The 15,955-nt window shown below is 41.7% G+C and overlaps 1 protein-coding gene across 17 annotated transcripts in view; it reads right to left on the bottom strand.

Annotated features, from left to right (window-relative positions):
• MICAL3 (microtubule associated monooxygenase, calponin and LIM domain containing 3) overlaps positions 1-15,955 on the bottom strand; it is a 711,269-nt gene that overhangs the window by 438,334 nt on the left and 256,980 nt on the right. The window lies entirely within an intron of this gene.

Consider the following 15,955-nt stretch of genomic DNA (forward strand, 5'->3'; position numbering starts at 1 on the left):
AAATACACAATACAGTTACCTTTAACAGGTGTTATCCAAGGACAGCAGTGTTAGAGAAATAGTCTAATATCTGGCAACTAAAATTCAATGCAAAGAAATGCAGAGTAATGCATTTGGGGATTAATGATCAGAAGGAGCCGTATATGTTGGGAAGTGAGAGGCTGATATGCAGGAATGGGGAAAGGGACCTTGGGGTGATAGTGTCTGAAGATCTAAAGGCGAAAAAACAGTGCGACAAGGCGGTGGCTGCTGCCAGAAGAATGCTGGGCTGTATAAGAGAGGCGTAGCCAGTAGAAGGAAGAAGGTGTTGATGCCCCTGTACAGGTCATTGGTGAGGCCCCACTTGGAGTATTGTGTTCAGTTTTGGAGACCGTATCTGGCGAAGGACACAAAAAGGCTTGAGGTGGTCCAGAGAGCGACAAAAATGATAGGAGGTTTGCGCCAAAAGATGTATGAGAAGAGACTTGAAGCCCTGAATATGTATACCTTAGAGCAAGGGTGCCAAAGTCCCTCCTCGAGGGCCGCAATCCTCTTGGGTTTTCAGGATTTCCCCAATGAATATGCATGAGATCTATTTGCATGCACTGCTTTCATTGTATGCTAATAGATCTCATGCATATTCATTGGGGACATCCTGAAAACCTGACTGGATTGCAGCCCTCGAGGAGGGACTTTGACATCCCTGTCTTAGAGGAAAGAAGGGACAGGGGAGATATGATTCAGACACTCAAATACTTGAAAGGTATTAATATAGAACAAAATCTTTTCCAGAGAAAGGAAAATGGTAAAACCAGAGGACATAATTTGAAGTTGAGGGGTGGTAGACTCAAGAGCAATGTAAGGAAATTCAACTTTACGGAAAGGGTGGTGGAACGCGCTCCCAAGAAAGGTGGTGGCGTGGAAAACGGTAATGGAGTTCAAAAAAGTATGGGATGAACAGAGGATCTAGAATCAGAAAATAATAGTAAACATTGAAGAACTAAGGCCAGTACTGGGCAGACTTTAACGGTCTGTATATGGCCGTTTGGTGTAGGATGGACTGGGGAGGGCTTCAATGGCTGGGATGGTGTAGATCAGTGGTCTCAAACTTACGGCCCATGGGCCGCATGTGGCCCTCCAGGGACTATTTTGTGTCCCGCGGTCTGTCCTCTTTACTTCACAAGTTTTCCGATTGCGGAGAGGACAATCACGTACAGACCGCGACTGCTGTAACTGGACTTGCATCTCTCTGGAGGGAATGTCGGCAAATGGCTCGCCTAAAGCAGGGGTCCCCAATCTGCTTCCCTTTCCTTCTCACTGCTCTCCCCCAAGCCACCGCAATCAGATGCCAGAGGGTGGTGATTAATGGAATTCACTTGGAGGAAGGAAAGGTGAGTAGTAGAGTGCCACAAGGATCAATGTTGGGGCAGATTCTGTTCAATATATTTGTGAGCGACATTGCTCAAGGTTTAGAAGGTAAGGTTTGCCTTTTTATGGATGATACCAAGATTTGTAACAGAGTGGACACTTTGGAGAGCGTGGAAAACATGAAAAAGGATATGCAAAAGTTAGAAGAGTGGTCCAAAGTTTGGCAACTAAAATTCAATGTGAAGTGCAGAGTAATACACTTGGAGAGCAGAAATCCGAGGGAACCATATGTGCTGAGAGGCTGTTATGCATGGATGGGGAGAGGTACTTTGGGGTGATAGCATCTGAGGATCTGAAGGCAACAAAACATTGTGACAAGGCAGTGGCTATAGCCAGAAGGATGCTGGCTGTATAGAAAGAGGCATAACCAGCCTGGAGGTGTTGATGCTCCTGTACAAGTCATTGGTAAGGCCTCAAGTGAAGTACTGTGCTGTTTTGGAGGCCGTATCTGGCTAGGGATATAAAAAGACTTGAAGGGGTCTAGAGAAAAGCAACAAAAATGGTATGGAGTTTGCACCAAAAGATGAACAAGAAGAGACTAGAAGACCTGAATATGTATACTCTACAGCACTAGTACTGAGAGCCCACACTTGCTGATAATCCCTTCATTGAAATCTATTAATAACCATAGGCAATACATTTTCTCTGTTGTTCCCTCCCCATATATATAAGGGAAGAATGTCTTATAGACAAATTCAAAAGCAAATTGAAATACTTTCTTTTTAATGATGCTTTTAATTGCTAATTTTTCTTTCGGAATTTTATTACTATTTTAATTTTTATAAGACCTACACATGGTCTTTTCCCCCCTACCGTTTTACCCTTATTCGTCTCTTTTACTGTCAAATATTGTAGCTCCTCCCTCATTTTCCTTTTGGATCTGTTTAGTTTTATTGTCTGACTTATGTTAATAATGTTGTCTCCCCGTACTGAGAAATGTACCACATGTTTTTAGATTTGTTCATCGCTTTGTATTACAATTAAGCGATCCATCAAATTTTAGGATAACTTGAAAAAAGACTTTTCCTCTCTCTGTTAGATCCTAGCTCATGCTCGCTAACATCAACTCTGACAGGATACACGTTTCAAATCTGACATATTGCAATCACACAATAGAAAATTTTTATTTCTACCTTTTGTTGTCTGGTTATTTTATTATTCAAATCATGTTGTTTCCAAGCTCTGGTTTCTGTTTGTCTTCTGTTAACTCGCTCACCAGGGTCTCCTGCCCATTTGACATTTTCTACTTTCCCTGTGCTCATCGTTCATTTTTTCTTTCTGCAAATTCCCTTCCACTGCCATATCCAAAATTTGTTTCTTTCACACTGTCTACCATCTCTCTTGCTCTCCCTGCCTTGTGCCCTGGATCAAAACTCTCTATTCTCCTTCATGCAGCATCTCTCCCTTCCTCTCCTCCATTATCATATGCAACATTTATTTCTCTCTCCCCATACACCATACATATGTCTCCCTCCCCTCCAGCATATGCAAGATTTCTCCCTCACCCCTTTCTACCTCATTGCTTACTCCTTGCAGAATTCTGTGCAAAAAAATTCAAAATTCTGCAAGTTTATTTGCCAAAATTTAAACAATACTGTCACGCCCCTGGCCCCACCTTCCCAAAGGTGTAAGCCGAGTGTCCGTATACCGCTTACTGAGGTATAGACCGTGTGTCTGTGCTAGCTGGAGCTCAGATGCTCTGAGAAGGTTTCGGGTTTACCAAGAGTTAGGCCAAAGCCAGCACTCTTCCTCTCAAGAGTCACCCTGAAGCTCTTGTTCAACTATGCTCCTTTCTGCTGGGAGTCCATTAAGCAAACCCCCCTTTCAGTTCAGGGTGAGGTCCCTCTTGACCCCACCCCCTCAAAATATCCCCTGAGGATTGAGGGGGTCCAAAACAAAGCTCCTCTTCCTATCAGGAGTCCAGTTTAAGGCTTTAGGAGTCTCTTTTCTTTATAAATCACCCCTTTTCTCTGCAATGCACCGTCTTATGCCAATTAGAATGCAAATTAGTTATTCAAGTTCAATGACAAGGTCATTCAATCTTTACTATTGAGCAACACAATACTCTGGGGAAAATAGAGGTAGCTGGTTCCTAACACCACCCACCTAGACTTTCTCTATGACTAGAACCAGCCTATTTGGACATCGATTGGCCCGCCTACTCCATAGGGCTTTAAACTAGGTAAGTTGGGGGAGGGTACATATATCCCAGAGCAGTAAGAAACCACCCTGAGGAGGCAAGTCGCACTCACACTACCAAGTCTAAGGTAAGTACCAATGATATCCACAATAATTCAGGGAGAAATATCACTGATAATTTAGGAGCCACACTAGCTCGTAAAGGAATCTCTTCACAGATATGGAGGGCTATGTATGTTAATGCACACAGCTTGGGCAATAAAATTCTAGCATTAGAGACTGAGATAACAAATGCCGATCTTGACGTGATAGCGATATCCGAAACCTGGTTCACGGAATCGCATGGGTGGGATATGGTTATACCAGGGTACAACCTACTTCGTTGCGACCGAGAGGGTAAATTGGGAGGAGGAGTAGCGCTATACACTAAGGAAAGCATCAAAACCACCAGAATCACAGATGTTAGATACACCAGGGAATCCCTCTGGGTGAACCTGGCCAGAGGGAATGAAAAATGCCTATACCTTGGGGTGATATATAGACCTCCCAGGCAACAGGAGGACAGACATGGAATTAATCGAGGACAGAGAACATCACACTGCGCGGGGACACAGTAATGCTAGGAGACTTCAACATGCCAGATGCAGATTGGAACACATTCTCCGCGACTACGGGTAGCAGCAAAAGAATATTAACCTCCATAAAGAGTGCACGTCTCAAGCAATTGGTATTGGAGCCCACCAGGGATCAGGCGTTACTAGACCTAGTTCTCACCAACAGAGATAGCGTCACGGAAGTCTCAGTAGGAGACACACTGGCCTCCAGCGACCATAATATGGTATGGCTCAACCTCAAGACAGGTTTCCCTAAGACAAATACAGCAACAAGGGTTCTCAACTTTAGAGGCACAGACTTCAACCGCATGGGAGATTTTGTCCATCAGGAGCTACATAAACAAGCAATATCTGACAATGTGGAGGATATGTGGTCGTCTCTGAAGTCCATCCTACATGAAGCAACAGACTGATACATAAAGACAGTAAGTAAACGCAGGAGAAACAAAAGACCCCCAATGGTTCAGTAAAGAAATTTCAGACCTAGTTAAACAGAAAAAAGACGCATTTATCACCTACAAACATTTAGGCAAAGAGGGGGCGAAAGAGGACTATCTAGACAGATCTAAAGCTGTCAAAACAGCAGTCAGAGAAGCCAAACTCCGAATGGAGGAAGAGCTACCACGGAAAATTAAGAAAGGGGATAAATCTTTCTTCAGCTATATTAGTGACAGGAAAAGAAACAAAGATGGGATAGTACGCCTGAAGCAATCGGACGGTAACTTTGCGGAATCAGATTCTGAGAAGGCAGAACTACTAAACAAATACTTCTGTTCAGTGTTCACCCGCGAAGCGCCGGGAGCTGGTCCACAGCTGCAGACGGGAGATAACCAGAAAGACCCGTTTCAAGATTTCGAATTTACGCCCAGTAGCGTCTATGACGAACTATCAAGACTCAAAGTAAACAAAGCCATGGAACCGGATAACCTACACCCCAGAATGCTCAGAGAGTTAAGGGAAGTCCTGGCAGAACCATTATCTGTTCTTTTGAATCTTTCCCTAAGCACAGGAAGGGTCCCCTTGGACTGGAAAACCGCCAACGTAATCCCACTCCACAAAAAGGGCTGCAGGACAGAGACAGCAAACTACAGACCAGTGAGTCTCACGTCTATAGTGTGTAAACTAATGGAAACACTGATCAAACAGAATCTTGACACAATCCTAGACGAAGAAAAACTGCGTGATCCACACCAACACGGGTTCACCCAGGGTAGATCCTGCCAATCTAATCTGATTAGCTTTTTTGACTGGGTTACTAGACAACTGGATGCCGGAGAGTCACTGGACGTGGTATATTTGGACTTCAGTAAAGCATTTGATAGCGTCCCTCATCGAAGATTACTGAACAAGCTGAAATCGATAGGATTAGGAGACACTCTAACTACATGGGTTGGGGATTGGCTGAGCGGTAGACTTCAGAAGATGGTGGTGAACGGTACCCCATCCGAAGCATCGGACGTGATCAGTGGAGTGCCGCAGGGCTCGGTCCTGGGCCCGATTCTATTTAACTTATTCATAAGAGATATGACGCAAGGTCTTAGAGGAAGGGTATCACTGTTCGCCGATGACGCCAAACTTTGCAACATAGTAGGCAAAAGCTTATTACCTGATAATATGACACACGACCTACTGTTGCTGGAACAATGGTCAACTACTTGGCAGCTAGGCTTCAATGCTAAAAAATGCAAGATAATGCACCTGGGTAAGAGAAACCCGCGTAGAACTTATGTACTAAATGGTGAGACCTTGGTTAGGACCACGGCGGAACGCGACCTAGGGGTGATCATTAGTGAGGACATGAAGGTTGTCAATCAAGTGGAGAAGGCTTCCTCCAGGGCAAGACAAATGATGGGGTGTATCCGCAGAGGTTTCGTCAGCAGGAGACCTGAAGTTATGATGGGGTGTATCCGCAGAGGTTTCGTCAGCAGGAGACCTGAAGTTATGATGCCGTTGTACAGAGCCATGGTGAGGCCTCACTTGGAGTACTGTGTTCAGTTTTGGAGACCACACTACCGAAAGGACGTGCTGAGGATCGAGTCGGTTCAGCGAACGGCCACCAGGATGGTCTTGGGGCTCAAGGATCTCACGTATGAAGAAAGATTTAAAAAATTGCGGCTGTACTCACTTGAGGAAAGAAGAGAACGGGGAGATATGATTGAAACATATAAGTACATCACGGGACGCATCGAGTCAGAAGATGATATCTTCTGGCTCATGGGACCCTCGACCACCAGAGGGCATCCGCTGAAAATTAGGGGAGGGAAGTTTCATGGCGACTCCAGGAAGTACTTCTTCACTGAAAGAGTAGTGGATCATTGGAACAGACTCCCACTCCAGGTGATAAAGGCCAGCAGCGTGACGGATTTTAAGAGAAAATGGGATACTCACGTGGGATCTTTAAGGGAGTAAATTCAGGGGAGGGGATACTTGGAATGGGCAGACTTGGTGGGCTATAGCCCTTTTCTGCTGCTTTTTTCTATGTTTCTATTAGGAACTAGTTGAACCCAGCTATTCCCTGTTTAACCCTGGTTACCTATTTTCCATGGGAACTCTGAGGAGGGGTAGACTCCAGTGTAGCTCTCCCTCAGGAAAGTACTCTTAAACGTGATGGGACATACAATCCATCACAAATAGTTTCAAGTTTCAAGGTTATTTTTGACTTGTTGAATCGCTTAATTTAATTTGCTAAGCGATTTACAGATAAAAAATAGATACAACAAATTAATTATAAAAGAATACATAAATTTAACACATCATACAGAATAATAAATAAAGTCATACAAACTAACAGACACATGAGGAAAGAAAGGGTAGAACTACAATCGTATATATTAAAGAAAACATAAATGGTAAAAATACAACAGGTAAGGGAAATAACGGGGAATAAAAAGGTAAAAGAAAAAATTTAATAATAATCCTTAGTTAAGCTCACACATTAAACGCATCTTTAAAAAGGAAACTCTTTAAGCTGCTTTTAAACTGTTTCAGATTATTTTCTACTCTGAGATACTGGGGCAAACTGTTCCATAATTGTGGGGCTATTACAGAAAAGATGTCAGTGCGACGAGTTCCAATGACTTTTAGTGAAGGAACTGTTAGAAGTTTTTGATTAGTGGATCGTAAAGAGCGTGATGTGGAATGAGTAATCTATTGATGAATTGGGGTTCATTTGTAGTCAATGTTTTAAAGACTAGAAGTAAGATTTTAAAAGTAATGCGATGGGTAATAGGGAGCCAATGTGATTCTATCAAGAGCGGTGTAACATGGTCAAATTTTTTGCGGTTGTGTATTAATTTGATTGCCGTATTTTGAACTATCTGAAGACATTTTTTCTCTTTTTGGGTGACATTTATTAATAAAGAGTTACAGTAATCAAGTTTTGAAATAATTAAAGAGTGAATCAGTATGTTTAGTGATTTTGGCTCTAAAAATTTGGCAATTGATCGGATCATACGCAATTTGAAAAAACATGTTCTGACAGTATTAGTAATATGTTCATGAAAGGATAACCTATCATCTATTGTAACTCCTAATATTTTTAGGGATCTTACTGAATTTAATTGAACGTTATCTAGAGTAAACGGAGCATTTAAGTTTATATCTTTTTTCCAAGGGAAAAATAGTGTTTTGGATTTTGTTATTATCCATATTCCATTTAAACAGTTAAAATAAAATGGTTTTCTTCTACCTTTGTTGTCTGAATGTTTTATTTTTCCATCATAGAAACATACATAGAAGATGACGGCAGAAAAGGGCTACAGTAAGTCTGCTTACCCACCCCCTGTCTATGCCCTAATGACCCAATTTCCTTATCTTGACCCTTGTAGGGATCCCACATGGGTATCCCATTTATTCTTAAAATCTGGTACGCTGTCTGCCTCGATCACCTGCACTGGAAGCTTGTTCCAATGGTCAACCACTCTCTCTGTGAAGAAATACTTTCTGGTGTCGCCATGAAATTTTCCGCCCCCGAGTTTGAGCGGGTGCCCTCTTGTGGCCGAGGGTCCCTTGAGAAAGAAAATATCATCTTCCACTTCAACACGTCCCGTGAGGTACTTAAATGTTTCGATCATGTCTCCCCTCTCCCTGCGTTCCTCGAGAGTGTAGAGCTGCAATTTGTTCAGTCTCTCTTCGTACGAGAGACCCTTGAGCCCCGAGATCATCCTGGTGGCCGTCCGCTGAACCGATTCAATTCTGCGCACATCTTTACTGTAATGTGGCCTCCAGAATTGCACACAGTACTCCAGATGAGGTCTCACCATGGTCCTGTACAACGGCATTATGACTTCAGGCTTTCGGCTGACGAAATTTCTATTGATACAACCCAATATCTGCCTTGCCTTAGATGAAGCCTTCTCCACTTGATTGGCAGTTTTCATGTCTGCACTGATGATTACTCCTAAATCTCGTTCTGCTGAAGTCCTAGTTAAAGTTTCTCCGTTCAAGAAGTATGTCCTGCCGTTACAGCCCTCTTAAGGGCTCTGAATACAGGTCCTCTCTTCGGGATCCAGCACAGTGAAGGGGAAGGGAGATCGAGTCGTCCCCCTTCACTGCACCGGAGGAGCCCGAGATCGGCGGTTTGCCCCGCCCCCAACAGCCACTTTCGGCACAGTCCCTCCTTCCTCCACCCCTCGAGCAGGAGAGATTTACCCTGCACTGCTCATTTAGGAGCCTTGCTCTCCTCAGCTCATTCGAGTGCTACTAAAGATCAATCTTCCAGCCTGACCCCTTTTTTTCTTTTCTCAGCCCACTGCGGGCCGCCGAGGGGGAAGAAGAAAGGGAAGAAGGAAGGAAGGAAAGGAAAAAGAAAAAAAAAAAAAATGGGGCGTGGCCTGATTTCCGCGGTGATTACACGTATGGTGTAACGGCTCCTTACATCCGCACCTAGTTTTAAATTAAACCGTGCTTTTATATCTTTTATTTCTATACAATCGGAGAGAACTCGATGCAAGGAACTTTAATTTGTATCTGAAACCGATAAAAAAAAAAAAAAAAAGAAAAACCTGAATTCACATGCGCTGCTCAACATTGGGAGACCTGGGAGTCACGAATGTCCCGGAGTTATTGAACTCGTCTGCCTAATAAACAAAACAAATCAGATCACCTCAACTGGGGTCCCTGTCGACGGTTGTGGGTGAGTGAGCCCTCCTGTTAGTGCGCAACAACCCGACATGCCAGTAAAATCGGCGAAAACGCCGAAACACAAAATTGACTGCTCCATGCTCAAAATGGCGGCGTCACCGATTCCCACTCCAACCTCGATGCACTGGAGTGAATGGGCACAGGAAATTTCAAAAATGGTCATTAAATCCTTGGAAGATAAACTTCATAAATTACAATCAGCAGTTGACAGCATTAATGACCGCTTTGAAACACAGGCTGGCCGTATTACAGCAGTAGAACAGAGGATATCTGAAAATGAGGACGCAGTACTACATGAACGGGAGAGTGTGATTAGTTTGCAGACTCAGGTGACAGCATTGACAGAACGTTTAGATGCTCAGGAGAACCGTCAGCGTCGTAATAATATACGAGTAGTGGGGCTACCTGAGCTCCAAGCAAACCAAGACCTCTATCATTTCTTCCAAGTTTGGCTACCAAAGCAACTTGGCCTGGTGACCCCAACGACTGGTTTTTTATGCGAACGGGCACACCGTTTGGGCCAACGTACAAGTGATAACAACCACCCGCGAACAACAATTGCTAGATACATCAACTGGAAAGAAAAGGAGCTTATCATGCAAGCTTTTCAGAAATCTGGCCGGCTTGAATATGAAGGACAAAAACTGCTACTATTCAATGACTACTCTTTACATGTATCCTCCCTTCGTAAGGCGATGGCACCACTATGCTCCATACTTCATCATCGAGGAGTGCGATTTGCACTTATATATCCGGCATCCCTACACATTTGGCGTGATGGGAAATCACACACCTTCACAGACAAAATAGCTGCTCAACAATTTATAGATTCTATACCTGTGACAGTAGCTGGCGGCGCCCTGGCGAAGGATCCAATGGTTTAACTCTTCTTATTTTTGCATCTTTTAAACCTACCTTAGATTGATCAATATAGAGATATGACATCCTGCTTGGATAGTTCCAAATTCACTGTCTATTTTGTCTATTCATCTTCTTATAATTCGTAATGAATTGTATATACTATGTCGTATATTATGCTAAATTAAGCACACTAATCTCAAATTTTCTGTTATTGAATAGGTGTGGAATTTACTAGTTGTTCCATATGTGTTATTATTCCGTGGTCACAGGATCACCTTTAAAATGTTTTAAAATATGTAGAATAGTGTGGTCCATTCTTTTTCTGACCATATACTATGCTGATGTTACTGATTTCTTTTCTTTTACTTTCACACTTTTTTTATCTCTCTTCTTAGACAGGAGTGTCTGCCCGAGCTTACAATTATATCAGTTATTTTTTCTGGACAGAGAAGATATAATCTATGATTCAACAATATATATCATATATTATGGCTGATTTACATGTTTTTTCCTTTAATGTGAATGGTCTTAACCATCCCATTAAAAGGAAAAAGATAGCTAATTATGTATCCAATAAACATCCTGATATAATTTATTTGCAGGAAACCCACCTCCTACCCGCTGCTGCCTCGAAATTTCAACTAAAGGGATTTTCAACTCACTTATATTCCCCTGCAACTCATCAAAAGAAAAATGGTGTGTCAATATTTCTCAATGATAAATTGTTTCCCGTTATTCACAATTTTAAAATAGACACGGAAGGAAGATGGTGTCTAGTACATGCTGCGATACACTCAACTAATTTTATTTTTCTTAATATATACGGCCTGGTCAAAGACCACCCAGACTTTTTCAAAGAACTTCAGTTGGCGATAGTTGAATTTGGTACTTGTTCTCTTATATTGGGAGGGGACTTTAATCAAATTCAAGATCTATATATTGACAGATCTTCTTCTTGTAAACCCTCCAAATCCAAGTCTTTCACAGCTCTTCATGCTTTAAAGGACGCCTTTTCTCTTGTGGATCCTTGGCGCTTGCTTTACCCGAAAGGTAGAGAATACACACATTTTTCACCTCCACATAATACATACTCGAGAATTGATTATTTTCTCCTATCCCCTTCTCTTATTCAAGATCTCACCAATACCATTATACATCCAATCTCTCTCACGGATCACATAAGGAATCCCCCTCATGGCGGCTAAACAACGCCTTACTGCTAGACGAGGAAATTATTGAAAAAATCAATTCTTTCACTGCGGAGTTTTTTGAAAATAATTCTAAAGATCCTGAAATTTGCCCTTCCATTGTCTGGGAAGCATACAAAGTAACCCTTAGAGGTGAACTGATTAAAATTGCCTCTTGGAAAAAGAAACAGTCCATGAGAAAGGAAAAAGATTTAGAAAACTCCATCAAAACCTTAGAATTACAACATATGTCTAATCACATACATGACCCAAATACTTTCCAACGTATTCAAAATCTTAAATATGAATATAATACTTTAGTTTCATATGCAGCTAGGCGTGATATTTTTATCTCTAACTCTGGTCATTACATGGGAGATAATATAATGGGTCGTCCTTTGGCCAGATACCTTAAAAATAAATCTAAAAGACAACATATAACGGCTATTCAGAATCCATCAGGTCAATTAGTCAAAACCAGATCTCTAATTTCCTCTCAATTTGAAAAATTCTATACTTCTTTATACCAATCCGAATCTACCACTCCTGAAGCAGATATAGACTCCTTTCTTACCTCCTTAACTCATCCGACCATTCCAGAATCTGTTAAATTGGAACTTGATTCTCCAATAATTATATTAGAAATTGAAACTGCCATATCTTCCTTACCTGCTGGGAAAGCCCCTGGCCCAGACGGCTTTACAAACGAATTCTTTAAGCAATTTCGCACCCTACTAGCTCCTCATCTCCTTAAATATTATGACTTCCTCCACTCCACTCCGGACAAGCAATTCAATTTCACCGAGGCCACCATTGTAGTAATCCCTAAACCTGACAGAGATGACACTTTGGTTAAAAACTTTCACCCCATCTCTCTCCTCAATTTAGACTACAAGATAATGGCAAAATTACTTGCATTAAGACTTACCAAAATAATCCCGTCGCTTATACATAAAGATCAAACAGGATTCATTAAACAAAGATATATAGGAGACAACCTGCGCCTATTTCACTATATTAACGCTCATGCTAAAACAATGTCAGACCCTGTAATAGGCCTAGCTATCGATGCTGAAAAAGCCTTTGACCGAGTGGAGTGGCCTTTCCTTTTCCGTGTCCTGAAGTGGTATAATTTTGGCCCATTTTTTACAAACTGGATAAAAACGCTATATCATCAACCCACAGCTCGTATTAGGATTAACAATTCTTTATCCAATAAATTTCCCCTCCATAGAGGTACTCGACAGGGCTGTCCTCTCTCACCATTGCTATTTAATTTAGTGTTGGAGCCACTCCTTTCAGCTATACGACAAAATCCCTCAATTAAAGGTATTCCCTCCTCTGATCGAGACTTTAAATTAGCATCTTATGCTGATGATGTTTTACTTTTTCTGAGGGACCCTTTACTCTCCCTTCCTAATCTTATTCATATTATCACTCAATACTCCCTCCTTTCTGGTTACTCTGTTAATTGGGAGAAATCAGAGATCTTCCCTCTAAATGATAATATACTTCCATCAGATTTGGCTCATTTTCCTTTCTCATGGTCACATGAAGCTGTGAAATACTTGGGGATTTTAATACATAAAGATTCGGTTCATGCTCAAGATCTTAATATATCTAAAGTCAAAAATCTAGTTCTAAACACTATATCACGATGGTCTCCACTTTTTTTATCCTGGTGGGGTAGAATAGCATCCATCAAAATGACTCTGGCCCCTCAAATTAATTATATCCTTTCTATGCTCCCTCTGTTATGCCGGAAATCATTATTTCATTGGCTAAATATGAAAATATCTGAATTCATTTGGAACAAGAAAAAACCTCGAATTGCTCTCGCCAAACTGAAAGCCTCTAAGATCAATGGTGGTCTTAACTTTCCTGATTTCTATCACTATTATATTGCTTCATTAGCCAAATATGGAGCTTACTGGCTCACTAACTCCTCCACTCAAGATCTTCCCACTCAAGATCTTCCTGCCTGGTTTGAAATGGAATGTTTTTTATGTACGCTTTTACACATCTCCTGCTTACTAACGGTGTCAATACCAAGGCACTTGAAGAGGTACTCTTTATTGGGTGCAACGCAGCATGCTCTTTATCTTATAGATACATTGACTGAAATCTCAATTAATGTTAGTCCACTCATGTCCCTTTGGAACAATCCCAAAATTCAAAATCACGACAAATCTCTATCATGGAAAAGGTGGCAGCGGGCAGGTATATGGTTTGTCCATCAATTGTCTACCCTCAACTCGTTAATTCCATTCGATATACTGTGCTTTACATACTCGCTGCCTCCTTCTGCTTATTCACAATGGCGTTCTCTCACTGGAGTGTTGTCTTCTATGCATATACGATTTGACTATATGACTTCCAAAAATACTATTTACCACTGGTCTTCTTTGTCTCTATTAAAAGGCAAGGCGATATCATCCTTCTATAGTATTTTAAGAGATCACTCCTTCACTTTTTCACCTCACTCTATGAAGCACTGGGATGCTATACTTACCACTCCGCTTTCTGACATTGATTGGGAGCTTTTCTGGTCATCAACAAATCGCCCGCTTTTATCTTCTAGAGTATCACAATCAATGTACTTTCTTATGTGGCAGGCAATATTGACCCCACTTCGCATGTGGAAAGCTAACTTAAAGCAAGACTCTGTTTGCTGGAACTGTTTGAAAGAGGAAGGAACTCTTGATCATATGCTATTTCATTGTACTCTAGTCCGTTCTTTTTGGACCTACGTCTGGAACACCATACAATCTATTACTAACTGCTCAGAAGAAATCTCTATGGACATTGTAATCCTTCACTCTCAACACCCATGTTTCACACAATCAAATTGTCCATCTAAACTCATTGATACCATGTTGGTGACTGCTCTCATGCACATTCTAAAAAATTGGAAATCACCTTCGCTACTAAATTATACTTTTTGGTGGAACTCTCTGAGTATGTATCATAGATTTGAATCCTATGCATATGAGAAGAGAGTTACATTCCGAACCTGCATGAACTTGAAATATAACAAATCTCCATGGTCATTCTTAGATTCCTATGTGCGCTCATCTTCTTAGACACTCCTGTTATCCTTTTCTTCTCTTCTCTTCTCTCTTTCATTTTTCTTTCCTTTTTCCTTTACTGCTCTCTCTCATCTTTATCTTATATATCCCTTCATGCATCTTCAATAATTGGAGCCTTTGCTCCTCTACAGTTAAACATAGATTTGTATACTATATATACAGAAAGCTTTATTTTGTTTCTATGTACTTTAAATGATTCTTGTATCCTTTAAAATACTTAATAAAAATTATTGAACTAAAAAAAAAAAAAAAAAAGAAGTATGTCCTGCATGGATTTCTGCTTCCGAGGTGCATGACCTTACATTTCTTAGCATTGAAGCCTAGCTGCCAGGTTGAGGACCAACTTTCCAATGTAAGCAGGTCCTGCGCCATATAATTCTGTAAACTGCATTCACTTACTATATTACATAATTTGGCGTCATCGGCGAATAGTGTTATTTTACCTTGAAGCCCTTGAGTCAGATCCCCTATGAATATGTTGAAAAGGAGTGGACCCAGGACCGAGCCCTGCGGCACTCCACTGGTCACCTCCGATGTTTTAGAGAGGGTACCATTAACCACCACCCTGTGAAGTCTGCCACTCAGCCAATCATTGACCCATGCAGTTAGTGTTTCTCCTAACCCCATTGATTCCATCTTGCTTAGCAGCCTGCGGTGTGGGACACTGTCAAAAGCTTTACTGAAGTCCAGGTACACGACGTCCAAAGACTCTCCCAAGTCCAACTTTCTTGTTACCCATTCAAAGAAGCTGATGAGATTGGATTGGCAGGACCTACCCTTGGTGAATCCATGCTGACTGAGATCCTGAAGATTCCCTTCATTCAAGATCATGTCCAATTTGCTTTTAATTAGTGTTTCCATGAGTTTGCACACTATTGATGCGAGACTCACCGGTCTATAATTCGCAGCCTCTGCCCTGCAACCCTTTTTATGCAGAGGAACAACATTAGCTAATTTCCAGTCCAGGGGAACTTTCCCCTTACTTAGGGAGAGATTGAATAACTCAGCTAACGGTTTCGCCAGGACATCGCTCAATTCTCTGAGCATTCTTGGGTGCAAATTGTCTGGTCCCATGGCTTTGTTCACCTTGAGTCTTGCCAGTTCACTGTAAACTTCACCTGGTGTGAACTCAAAATTCTGAAACAGGTCTTCTGTGCTTTGTGTTGCCTTCAACTGCGGACCGTGTCCCGGTGCCTCACAGGTGAAGACTGAGCAGAAGTATTCATTCAGTAGTTCGGCTTTATCGGAATCTGCTTCCACGTAACTTCCGTCCGGTCTTCTAAGGCGTACTATCCCGCCTGTGTTCCTTTTTCTGTCACTAATATACCTGAAGAAGGATTTGTCCCCCTTTTTAATGATTTTTGCCAGAATTTCTTCCACTCGAAGTTTTGCCTCCCTAACTGCCATTTTGACCGCTGTAGACCTGGTCCTATATTCTACCTTTGCCTCTCTTTTCTCTGTGCGCTTGTAGGAGAGAAACACTTTTTTCTTTTCCTTAATGAGGTGCAAGATCTCC

This window comes from Geotrypetes seraphini, chromosome 7, assembly GCF_902459505.1.
Source record: "Geotrypetes seraphini chromosome 7, aGeoSer1.1, whole genome shotgun sequence".
NCBI classification, from domain to species: Eukaryota; Metazoa; Chordata; class Amphibia; order Gymnophiona; family Dermophiidae; genus Geotrypetes; species Geotrypetes seraphini.